General features: G+C 44.0%; 1 long non-coding RNA gene across 1 annotated transcript in view; it reads right to left on the minus strand.

Moving 5' to 3' along the window:
- LOC143768981 (uncharacterized) overlaps positions 1-13,164 on the minus strand; it is a 50,454-nt gene extending 37,290 nt beyond the window's left edge. The window contains exons 1-2 of the long non-coding RNA XR_013214147.1: positions 12,797-13,164; positions 4,728-4,854 (exon numbers count right to left, since the gene is read on the minus strand). This is a non-coding gene — a long non-coding RNA (uncharacterized LOC143768981). The remainder of the gene's footprint in view (positions 1-4,727; positions 4,855-12,796) is intronic.
- Between the last annotated feature and the right edge of the window lie 699 nt (positions 13,165-13,863).

The following is a 13,863-nucleotide window of genomic DNA, read 5'->3' on the forward strand; positions in this document are numbered from 1 at the left end:
CGACAGGCGCAGTCCGGCCGCAAATTGGTGCGGGATTTCAACCACGCTTCGCTGATTGGTTTTGCCCGGCTGGCCACGACCAATCAGCGATATTGGCTAGAGATTTAAACCCCGCTGCGCTGATTGGTCACGCCCGGCCGCGACCAATTAGTGATATTGGAGCAGGATTTAAACACCGCTTCACTGATAACGTATATATTTTACCCAGAAAATCCTGTGTATTCATTGCATTATTCTTAAATCTTCATAAATAAACTACATACATATTCTAGAATACCCGATGCGTTAGAATCGGGCCACCATCTAGTACAGCAGTGTTCCCCAACTCCAGTCCTCAAGAGCCACCAAGAGGTTGTGTTTTCATTATTTCCTTAGTATGGCCCAGGTGATGGAATTGTTGCCTGTCTAGATGATGGAATTCTCACCTGGGCAATGCTAAGGAAATCCTGAAAACATGACCCGTTGGTGGCTCTTGAGGACCGAAATTGGGGAACACTGGAGTACAGTATATAAATAGTGTATATATTTTTCTTTCCCTCTCTTTCTCTCTCTCTCTCTCTATAGTATATGTATAAGCTACTTTGAAGTTACAAGAAAACATGTTGAAAAATAAAGTGATTCTACGCTACTAGCAAATAGCTTTACAATAACCTTATTATATAGCATTATACTCTATGGACAATGTCAATTTTAAAATTAGTAAAAAAATGAAGAAAAGGATACCAAAAGCTGCTTGATGTAAAATTTGACCCCTCTTTTGACTCACTTACTATTTCATTTATACTGCTGCCAAATGGACGTGACCAGCATTAATTCACTTCAGCAACATTATTTCCAAAGCAAGTTCTCGGATATTTAAGACATGATCAAAATTAACCCTATGCTGGCCACTAGGCATGTTTACCAGCTGAAATATGTCTAAAAATATGTTCAAAGGGCAATGGACTTCCTGTGATTTACAAGAGTCAATCAGCTTCGTTTAACCTACCAAACATGCTTCTGTCCTTAGATCACTCCTGTTCCAGGTCAACACATAAGTGTCCCTGTCAATCACATCAGTAAAATCATTAGGCCAAGCTTGCTCATTGCTAATATAAGTAACACCGTACACAAGCAGATATTATGTACTGAAGTCAGGGCACTACTCAAGTGCATCTATGTTATACTGCACAATTCAATATGGCGAGCTTGTAAGAGGGGCTTCTCAGTTGACAGATGTACATTTATTAACAAGTGACACAATATAAAGCACTCCTTAAGAAGCAATTAGTGGTCTAAGGAAATCACACCAAGTATTAGGCTGCCCGCATTCACAGTCTGCCAATTCACCTTGGTGGGGATTTACTATAAATTTGCATGGGTCACGGTGGCCATTTGCTCCATTACCCGTCATTGGAGCCTGAATTTCCTTGGCTACAATCATGCAGGTCAAACAGTGGCAAAATATAAAAACACACAGATTGAGCTTGATTTAAGTTGGTACACATGCAGTATATAAACACATGTACACATTGGCCATAAAGCATATAAAACCTACAAAAAAACAAAATGAGCAAAAACCCTGCTGTAACTAAATAAGTAAAAAGCAAACGTGCATCTAAAGGCCCCGTCTCACATAGCGAGATCGCTAGCGAGATCGCTGCTGAGTCACAAGTTTTGTGACGCAACAGCGACCTCCATAGCGATCTCGCTATGTGTGACACGTACCAGCGACCAGGCCCCTGCTGCGAGATCGCTGGTCGTGTCGGAATGGCCTGGACCTTTTTTTGGTCGTTGAGGCCCCGCTGACATCGCTGAATCGGTGTGTGTGACACCGATCCAGCGATGTCTTCACTGGTAACCAGGGTAAACATCGGGTTACTAAGCGCAGGGCCGCGCTTAGTAACCCGATGTTTACCCTGGTTACCAGCGTAAATGTAAAAAAAAAAAAACAGTACATACTCGCCTTTCGGTGTCCAGGTCCCTTGCCGTCTTGCTTCCTGCTCTCACTGAGTGCCGCCGTACAGTGAGAAGTGAGAGCACAGCAGTGACGTCACCGCTGCGCTCTGCTCTCGCTGTACGGCGGCAGTCAGTGAGAGCAGGAAGCAGACGGCAAGGGACCTGGACACCGAAAGGCGAGTATGTACTGTTTGTTTTTTTTTACATTTACGCTGGTAACCAGGGTAAACATCGGGTTACTAAGCGCGGCCCTGCGCTTAGTAACCCGATGTTTACCCTGGTTACCCGGGTGCTGCAGGGGGACTTCGGCATCGTTGAAGACAGTTTCAACGATGCCGAAGTCGTTCCCCTGATCGTTGGTCGCTGGAGAGAGCTGTCTGTGTGACAGCTCCCCAGCGACCACACAACGACTTACCAACGATCACGGCCAGGTCATATCGCTGGTCGTGATCGTTGGTAAATCGCTATGTGAGACGGGGCCTTAAGTAACACAGGGTTCTTAGTAATACTGTTTTTGATAAAAAAAAAATAGCATAAAAGCCATCCCACCGTCGACAAGGTGACTCTGATAGGGACAGTCCTACGCTGCTGCATTTTCACCAGTCAGGGGAGGCTATTGTCTGATATGTGAGGTCAGTAAGGGGTTAAGTCTAAACAGGGGGCTTCCAATTACCCAAGGAATGAGCAAAATGTTCATTGGTTGGGTGAAATGATCTTTTGTACTGCACAAAAGATCATCGCTCTCAGCAGCACATCATTTTCTAGAAAAAGAGCCTTTGCTGCCATAAACAACAGTAGCGTATGTGCCCTGAACAATCTATTACTGATCATTCTGTGCATATCTGATATTGTAAGGGTATGAGGGGGAGGAATAAGTATCGCCTCTAACAAGCTGAAAAATACAGTACATGCATTGCCAGGGGCGGACACTGACAGCTTGGGGCCCCTGTGCAAGAAATGTGTCTGGGCCCCCTTCCTTTTATGGAGACAAAGCTATATATATATATATATATATATATATATATATATATATATATATATATATATATATATATATATATATATATATATATGTACTAGATGGTGGCCCGGTTCTAATGCATCGGGTATTCTAGAATATGTATGTATGTATATAGCAGCCACATAGTATATAGCACAGGCCACGTAGTATATAGGAGCCATGTAGTATATAGCAGACAAATACTACGTGGCCTGTGCTATATACTATGTGGCTGCTATATACATACATACATATTCTAGAATACCCGATGCGTTAATAAAGGCCACGCAGTATATAACAGTGGCCAAGCAGTATATAACACAGCCCAAACAGTATATAACACAGCCCACGTACTATATAACACAGCCCACGCAGTATATAGCAGCCACACAGTATATAACACAGGAAACGTAGTATATAACACAGGGCACGTAGTATATAGCACAGCCCACGCAGTATATAACACAGCCCACGCAGTATATAACACTGCCCATGTAGTATTTAGCACAGCCCCCGCAGTATATCACACAGCCCACGTAGTATATAACACTGCCCATGTAGTATATAGCACAGCCCCCGCAGTATATCACACAGCCCACGCAGTATATCACACTGCCCATGTAGTATATAGCACAGCCCACGCAGTATATCCACAACCCACGCAGTATATCACACTGCCCTTGTAGTATATAGCACAGCCCCCGCAGTATATCACACAGCCCACGTAGTATATAACACTGTCCATGTAGTATATAGCACAGCCCCCGCAGTATATCACACAGCCCAAGCAGTATATCACACTGCCCATGTAGTATATAGCACAGCCCCCGCAGTATATCACACAGCCCACGCAGTATATCACACTGCCCATGTAGTATATAGCACAGCCCACGCAGTATATCACACAGCCCACGTAGTATATAGCAGCCAGATGGTATATAACACAGCCCACGCAGTATTTAGCAGTGTGGGCACCATATCCCTGTTAAAAAAAATAATTAAATTAAAAAATAGTTATATACTCACCCGCCGGGATCCACCGAAGCTCTGGCGATGCATGCGCGGCTGCTGCCATCTTCCGTTTCCAGGATGAATTGCGAAATTACCCAGAAGACTTAGCGGTCTCACGAGACCGCTAAGTCTTCTGGGTAATTTTGCAATGCATCTCTGGGAACGGAAGAAGGCGGCAGGCACGAGCGCATGGTTGGACGACGGAGGGTGAGAACAGCAGGTTTTTTGTTTTTTTACTATTTTTAACATTAGATCTTTTTACTATTGATGCTGCATAGGCAGCATCAATAGTAAAAAGTTGGGGACACACAGGGTTAATAGCAGCGATAACGGAGTGCGTTACCCGCGGCATAACGCGGTCCGTTACCGCTGGCATTAACCCTGTGTTAGCGGTGACCGGAGGGGAGTATGCGGGCGCCGGGCACTGATTGCAGGGGAGTAGGGAGGGACTAATCGGACTGTGCCCGTCGCTGATTGGTCGCGGCAGCCATGACAGGCAGCTGGCGAGACCAATCAGCGACGCGGGATTTCCGTTACAGAAGTTGAGGACAGAAAGACGGAAGTACCCCTTAGACAATTATATATATATATATATATATATATATATATATATATATATACATACATACACATATAGCCACACACACATATATGTATATATTACAGTCTCCTTTATTATGTATATTGCCGTCCCTTATTATACAGTGCCCTCTCTTGTTATGTACAGTACCGTCCCTTACATATTGGATTATATAGAGCCCTGTTTTTTATTACATACCATCCTGTCTTGTTAGCTGTATAATGCAATGATGGCTAACGGAGCATGGGACAGCTTCTTTTCTAATGGAGGAGCTGATAAACTGGTCGTCTGGTGGTTGAATCCTCCATCAGCAGTGATTTTATACCTAAAAAGAGAGGGGACTATGTAATAAAAGAGGGGGCTGTGAATAACAAAATTAACAAAAATACACTCTGTAAGAGACAGTACAGTACATAACAGCAAAGGAAGCTATATAATAAGGGATGACACCATATACATGTATAACTAGAGAGGATGGTCCGTAATAAGGGATGATGTTATACATAATAAGAGGAAACTATGCAACTAAGGGCCTGTGTTATACATAATAAGTACGTACATTCTATACTAAGGGACTGTGTTAGATATTATAAGTGATAATAATGTCTTCCTCCACCTCCTCTTGTACCTAAGCCCATTATAAATCCCCCTTCCTCCCTTCCCAATCCCCACATCCCTAATTGTCCTCCTCCCCCCGCATTCCATTATTGCCCTCTTCACCACCTCCATCATTGCCCTCTTCACCACCACTATCATTGCTTTCCCCTCTACCGCCCCATATTATTACCCATTCAACCACCTCCATCATTTCCTCCTCCCCTTCGACTCCCTTCATTGTCTTTTCTCCCACCACTCCCATCATTGCCCATTCCACTATCTCCATCATTTCCTCCTCCCCCACCACCCCCATTACTGCCCTTTCCACCACCACCACCATTGTCCTTTCCACCACCACCATCATTGCATTCTCCCCTACCTCCCCCATTATTGTTCTTTCCACCCCCATTACTGCCCTTTCCACCACCACCATCATTGTCCTTTCCACCACCACCATCATTGCATTCTCCCCTACCTCCCCCATTATTGTTCTTTCCACCACCTGCAGCATTGCTTTTTCTCCCACTACCCTATAATTGTCCTTTCCACCACCTCGATAATTTCCTCCTCCCCCACACCCCCATTATCATCTTTTCCACGACCACCATCATTGCATTCTCCCCCACTACCCCCATCATTGTTCTTTTCACCACCGCCATCATTGCTTTTTCCCCCACCACCCCATCATTGACCTTTCCACCCCCTCAATCATTGCTTTCTCCCCTACCACTCCCATCATTGCCCTCTCCATCACCCCCATCATTGCCCTTTTCACCACCTCCATCACAGCCTTCTCCTCCACCACCCTCATCATTGCCCATTCCACCACCTCCATCATTTCCTCCTCCCCCACCATCCCCATCATTTCCCTTTCCACATCCATCACTTCCTCTTCCCCCACCATCCCCATCATTGCCCTTACCACCACCATCATTGTCCTTTCCAAAATCCCTGTCCTTTCCACCATGGCAATCCTTGCCCATTCCACCACCTCCATCATTTCCTCCCCCCTCCACCACCATCATTGTCCTTTCCACCATGACCATCCTTGCCCATTCCACCACCTCCATCATTTCCCCCCTCCACCACCATCATTGTCCTTTCCACTACCACCATCCATGCCCATTCCATCCCCTCCCTCATTTCCTCACCCCTCAACTCCCCATTATTGCCCTTTCCACCACCTCCATCATTGCCGTCTCCCCCACCACCATCATTGCCTATTCCACCACTTCCATCATTTCCTCATCCCCCACCATCCCCATCATTGCCCTCTCCATTACCCCATCATTGTCTTCTCCCCATCATTGCCCTCTCCTCCCCCTACACACACAGAGACACAGCACCATTCACTTCTCTGCACATTCCTCCGCAGCGCTACGCACGCGCACACACACACACACACATGTACACACACAGCACCTTTCACCTCTCCGTATGCTTTGCTAAGCCGCAGCATCACCCCGTCGCCTTCCTCTCTCTGGCACAGCCAGCAGCTGAATGATGATGTCATCCAGCGGCGCTGCTGTCTGTGTGAGAGGAAGCGCGGGCAGGAAGCAGGTCAGATCGCTGAAGCTCCGCTGCTATTTTCTCCTGTAGGCAGCGGAGCTGCAGGCATCTCTCCCTGCCCGCCGCACATGAGGGCAATCTTGCCAAGGGGGCCCCGGAGCCAGATAAACAGGCCAGATTGCCCTCACTATTAGCCACGCTGCAGGGGCCCTCCTCCACTTCCAGGCCCCGATGCAGCCGTGCGGACTGCGCATGCGGTATGTTCGCCTATATGCACTGCTGTTCGATTAAATAATAACCATTGCAAAGTCTGCAGAATTTTCATTAAAGGGTTTGTCCATCCATTGTTGCAAAAGTCACATGCTCCTCTCTGCCAGAAAGGGAAGCAAGGAGTTTGAGAGTGGACCCAGCCACGGTTATGGAGGATCAGTGGCTGAGTATGCTTGTTTTTTATTTCTAGACCATGCTTTGCAGCATTAGGGTATGTTTCCACGTTCAATATTTGCTGTGGATTGGACGCTGCATACAGCAGTCAGATGTTACAGCATAGCGGATGGGATTTTATGAAATCCCATCTCCACTATGAGTTCAAAGACGCAGGTGTCAGACCTGCGTATACGCACATGCGGCGCGTCTTTATAGACTGCAGCATTTCTATTTATCTTGCGGAGATGCTCAGTCTCCGCAAGATAAATAGCACCGTCTTATGTATAGGATGCGATGATTCCACATGGTTCAAATAACACATGCGAAATCACCGGTCGTACAAAAGCTGGTGGTGCTTTGAACGGAGCTGCGTCCAAAGCGCTGCAAACACTGAACGTGGAAACATACCCTTAATAAGCCCATAAAAGGCACCTGTCATCATCATCAGGAATTAGCCCTAGAATTTATTAGTATTTATCAGCCACCTAATACTTTGCTTAATAATGCCTGTATTAGCCCTAAGTGTTAAATGTAAAGGTTTAAAAATCACTATAAATGTCCCTGCTCTCCCTTCCTACGGTCAGCAGACTAGTCTGGGACCTCTTTCAATCAGTGTCACTTCACGGATGTGAACCACAGCAATGTAACTCACATTCCAGTGAGAAAAGGAAGGAGAAGAAGAGGAACGTCTCTTTGACATGGCCTAACAGACCTACAGTGTGTGCAAAATTATTAGGCGAGTATTTTAAACATATCATTTTTCTGTAGATTTTCCAGCTCCAAGTCATATAAAGTGCATGCTAATTGGATGAAGAATATTAGAAGCATCAAAAGATTTGTTGGCAATAGTCAACAGGATCCCCAAAAATCTATTAAGAAGAAAAAAAAAGCACATTGATGGCCAAATATTTGAGTAGAATCAAATATGAGGAGTCCAGAAACCCATTAAACTCTAGTGCTGTCATATGGCAGATCTGCATCCTCCCTGAAGTAGCCAGAACTAAAAGGTGTTCAGTGGTTAGAGTCATGGCCAAGGTAAGGTAGGCTAAAACTCAACCACCACTGAACAAGACACAAAGGTTTAAACATCAAGCCTAGGCCAAGAAATGTCTGATGACAGATTTTTCAAAGCTTTTATGAACTGATGAGATGAGAGTGACTCTTGATAGACCAGATGGATGGGCCCTTGGCTAGATCTGTAATAGACAGAGACCTTCACTTCAACCCAGATGTCAGCAACGTGGAGTTGGGGTACTGCTATGGGCTGGAATTAATAAAGCTGGGCAAGTACAACCTTTGAAGATGGACCAAAAATCAACTCCCAAACCTACTGCCAACCTTTAGAAGGCACTTTCTTCAATGAGTGGTACAGGAAAAAGTCTGTATCTGTCATGACAGAATTCTGGATGCGTGGCAGCTCTGGTTCCTCTGTAAATTAAATGTAGTTTTGTTCCTTTTCAGGCCAGTGGGGGTTAATGTCAGTTTCCCTGCTGTAGCTGCTAAGTAAGTTGCTAAGTAAGTTGCTAAGTAAGCAGATGTGGGTGGTGACCACTCCCACCATCCTTTAAATGATCACCTGATGCATCAGCTGACTGTGATAGAGTTTCTCTGTGGAGACCAGCCCTGCAGTTGCAGCTCTCTGGTGTCAGCTACTTCTGGAGTTTGGAGTCCTGTTTCTGTTTGTTCTGCGGTGTGGAGCTTGGCAGCAGAGTCTGGAAGCTAAGTTTTGTGTTTATTCCTTGTCCCTCTCGTGTTTGTCACTGTCCCCTGTGTGGTAATATCTGCAGTACATGAATACAAGAACCAAGCTCAGTACACCAATCAGGTACGGACTGGGGCTGAAATTCAGTCCTGGCATTTGAAATCACACAGGCCCATGTTGTACCCGTCCCCATGAACCAGATGGGATATATTACCCTGGATGGAGGAAAGGAAGATTTTCTACAAGACCAATATTTCTAATGATACCCGTGGCCTGCTGGGGTAAGTGATGGAGTCAGCAACTTTGTGCTCCATCACAACTCTTAACAGTATGGGTATCTTGAGAATACCGATTCTGTTGCCCATGTCGCAGACAAGGCAGCCCATGACCAGACAGGCCCTTCTGGCATTTGCCAGAATTGCCAGATGGCCAGTCCGGCCCAGACACCAATCAATTGCAATATCAAGTAAGCCCCATACAAATTTGTATCACGTAAGCCTACAACTCTCAGTATGTCCTTAACCACTTTACCCCCAAGGGTGGTTTGCACATTAATGACCGGGCCAATTTTTACAATTCTGACCACTGTCCCTTTATGAGGATATAACTCTGGAACGCTTCAACGGATCCTGGTGATTCTGACAATGTTTTCTCGTGACATATTGTACTTCATGATAGTGGTAACACTTCTTTGATATTAATAAAAATAAATAGGAGTCCAGAGGGCGCTGCCCGAAAACTGAATAAATTTGCAGCAAATATGATGATGAAAACCACCCTATTCATCAAATGGTAGGCAATGTAAAATATATATAAATGTTATATTTGCGCTAAAAATATCAGTCTAAAAATATAAATAAATAAATATGCATAACACCCTTCAGGGATCCCTGAAGAAGGAATCAGCGATTCCGAAACGCGTTGGTTTTTGGTCTGGTGTGCGTTCCGTAGCCGGTCACGTGACTCATCACGTGACAGTGACGTCACGCAAGGTCCCGCAGTCTTCCTGCACCTTGCCGGCTCTGCTGTTTCTAGTAGAGCTTTTCTGTGCCTGTGCACGGCATGTGTTTGTTCAGTCTTTTTGCGGGGAGATACGCCTGTCACCGGCCGGGACAGCGACCCCCAGATACATTGGGACTTTGCGTTCTAGCTTTTTTCATAAGCCACCTCGGGCTATTCAAGGAGCGGCATTCAAGGACAGCACTCACAAGGATCCCGTACCATCAGGAGATTCAGGTTTATATTCAGCGCACCAGGAGCAAGGTATACTGAAGCACCCTATTAATACTCTGTTCTAAGGGTGTTATGCATATTTATTTATTTATATTTTTAGACTGATATTTTTAGCGCAAATATAACATTTATATATATTTTACACTTCTTTGATATTATTTGTGTTTATTTGTGAAAAAAATGGAAATTTGGCAAAAAATTTGAAGATTTCGCAATTTTCCAAATTTGAATTTTCATGTCCTTAAATCACAGAGATATGTCACAAAAATACTTAATAAGTAACATTTCCCACATGTCTACTTTACATCAGCACAATTTCGGAACCCAAATTTTTCTTTGTTGGGGAGTTATAAGGGTTAAAAGTTGACCAGCGACTTCTCATTTTTACAACACCATTTTTTTGGGGACCACATCACATTTGAAGTCACTTTGAGGGGTCTATATGATAAAAAATTAAAAAAAGTTACACCATTCTAAAAACTGCACCCCTCAAAGTGCTCAAAACCACATTTAAGAAGTTTATTAACCCTTCAGGTGCTTCACAGGAATTTTTGGAATGTTTAAAAAAAATTAACATTTAACTTTTTTTCACAAAATAATTACTTCAGATCCAATTTGTTTCATTTTACCAAAGGTAACAGGATACATTGGACCCCAAAAATTTTTGGGCAATTTGTCCTGAGTACGCTGATACCCCATATGTGGGGGTAAACCACTGTTTTGGCACACGTCGGGGCTCGGAAGGGAAGAAGTGACGTTTTGGAATGCAGACTTTGATGGAATGTTCTGCGGGCGTCATGTTGCGTTTGCAGAGCCCCTGATGTACCTAAAGAGTACAAACCCCCCACAAGTGACCCAATATTGGAAACTAGACCCCCCAAGGAACTTATCTAGATGTGTTGTGAGAACGTTGAACTCCCAAGTGTTTCACTAAAGTTTATAACGCAGAGCCGTGAAAATAAAAAATAATTTTCTTTTTCCACAAAAATTATATTTTAGCCCCCAATTTTGTATTTTCCCAAGGGTATCCAGAGAAATTGGACCCCAAAAATTGTTGTCCAATTTGTCCTGAGTACGGCGTTTTGGAATGCAGACTTTGATGGAACCCTGACACACCCCTAACCCAACCATAAACGTAATCCAAACCCCAACCCTAACCCTAACTTTAGCCCCAACCCTGACCCTAACTTTAACCCTAACCATAATTTTAGTGCCAACCCTAACTTTAACCCCAACCCTAACTCTAACCCTAATGGGAAAATGGAAATAAATCCTTTTTTTATTTTATTATTTTTCCCTAACTAAGGCTGTGATAAAGGGGGGTTTGATTTTCTATTTACAGCGGGTTTTTATGTTTGGCAGCTGTCATACACTAAAAGACGCTTTTTATTACAAAAAAACAGTTTTTGCGTCACCACATTTTGAGAGCTATAATTTTTCCATATTTTGGTCCACAGAGTCATGTGAGGTCTTGTTTTTTGCGGGAAGAGTTGATATTTTTATTGGTACCATTTTTGGTCACATGCCATTTTTTGATGGCTTTTTATTCCGATTTTTGTTAGGCAAAATGAACAAAAACCATCAATTCATTAATTTCTTTTGGGGGGGGCGTTCCGCATTTGGTAAAATTGATAAAGCAATTTTATTCTTGGGGTCAGAACGATTACAGGGATACCACATTTATATCATTTTTTTTATGTTTTGGCACTTTTATACCATAAAAAAACTATTTTACATAAAAAATAATTATTTTTGCATCGCTTTGTTCTGAGGACTATAACTTTTTTATTTTTTCGCTGATGACGCTGTATGGCAGCTCTTTTTTTGCGGTACAACATGACATTTTCAGCGGTACCATGTTTATTTATATCCGTCTTTTTGAACGCGTGTTATTCCACTTTTTGTTCGACGGTATGATGATAAATCATTGTTTTTTGCCTCTTTTTTTTTTGTTTTTTTTTTACGGTGTTCACTGAAGGGGTTAACTAGTGGGACAGTATTATAAGTCGGGTCGTTACAGAAGCGGTGTGTATGTGTACTTTTATTGTTTTTTTTTTTTATTTACATAAAGAAATGTATTTATTGGAACAATATTTATTTTTATTTTTTTTCTTTATTTAGGAATTTTTTAAAAATATTTTTACACAGTGTAATATTTTTTTTTTAACTTTTTTACATTGTCCCTAGGTGGGACATCACTATATAGTGTCAGATTGCTGATCTGACACTTTGCAGAGCGCTGTGTCAGATCAGCGATCTGACAGGCAGTGCAGGAGGCTTGCCGGCACCTGCTCTCAGCAGGCACTGACAAGCCACCTCCCTGCAGGACCCGGAAGGACCCCGCGACCATCTTGGATCCGGGGGCAGGCAGGGAGGAGACAGGAGGAGACCCACGGAACAACGCGATCACATGAGGGTCTCAGGGAAGCGCGCAGGGATGCTTCCCTATGCCACTGGAACGCTGCAATTTTGTTTGATCGTTGCGATCTTGCTTGATCGCAGTGTTCCGGGGATTAAAGTTTAAAGTGCCGTGAGTGGTCCGTGACGGTGTGGGATGTCAGTTGTGATAATCAGCTGACACCCGGCTGCGATCCCCCCGTGAGCGCAGCTGATCGAATATGACGTACTATCACGTCGATGGTGATACGGGCCCAGGTCACCTCGACGGGATAGTACGTCTGATGTCAGAAAAAGGTTAATAATGGTAAGGAGATACTGTGAGATTGTGGACCATATAGGAACCACAGTTAGTCCGATGATACGCAAGCAAAATCATGCAAAACCATTTACATTCAGGTACCTTTTCTCTGATTGAGTTGTTCCCTTTTTTTTCGTCTCCATCGTGACCTGAAGCCATGATGACTTTTCACATCCACAGCTCTTCTCTGCAAACTTCCCTCTTCTCCGGTTTTCTGCAGCACATCCCAACACGGTGTCCTTAAAAAAAAAAGAAAAAAAGTGTTATTCAAATGTTCTATGCACAAAAATAACTGTCCATACTGTGCCCTAAATAAGAGTCCAATAGCATATGACCTCCACAATGACGGCCTTAATGATTTATAACCACCTTACTTTCTGCCATTATCAGTGTTAACTGCCACACTGTCCACCCTTATGAACCACAGCCTACACCATGGCTGTCCCTACTGTTTTACCTTACACATACTACATCTCCACACTATTCCCCCCACGCTAACCTCTTTCCATACTGTGCCCCATTTCAAGCTGCCCCCTCTTTACACTATGCTATCATAATGTCCAACACACTGCTTTCTCCAAGCTGTACCCCTCCTCACACGGTATGATGGTCACCACAGCAACCAATACAGTATGATGTCCACCACAGCCCACCCATTATATACACTGCTCAAAAAAATAAAGGGAACCCTTAAACAACAGAATATAACTCCAAGTAAATCAAACTTCTGTGAAATCAAAATGTCCACATAGGAAGCAACACTGTTTGACAATCAATTTCACATGCTGCTGTGCAAATGGAATAGACAACAGATGGAAATTATTGACAATTATCAAAATACACTCAATAAAGAAGTGGTTCTGCAGGTGGGGACCACAGACCATATCTCAGTACCAATGCTTTCTGGCTGGTGTTTTGGTCACTTTTGAATGTAGGTTGTGCTTTCACACTCGCAGTAACATGAGACAGACTCTACAACCCACACAAGTGGCTCAGGTAGTGCAGCTCATCCAGGATGGCACATCAATGAGAGCTGTAGCAAGAAGGTTTGCTGTGTCTGTCAGCGTACTGTTCAGAGGCTGGTGGCGCTAACAGGAGACAGGCCAGTACACCAGGATATGTGCAGGAGGCAGCAGCAGGACTGCTACCTCAGCCTTTGCGCAAGGAGG

Source organism: Ranitomeya variabilis, chromosome 4, assembly GCF_051348905.1.
Source record: "Ranitomeya variabilis isolate aRanVar5 chromosome 4, aRanVar5.hap1, whole genome shotgun sequence".
Classification (NCBI taxonomy): domain Eukaryota; kingdom Metazoa; phylum Chordata; class Amphibia; order Anura; family Dendrobatidae; genus Ranitomeya; species Ranitomeya variabilis.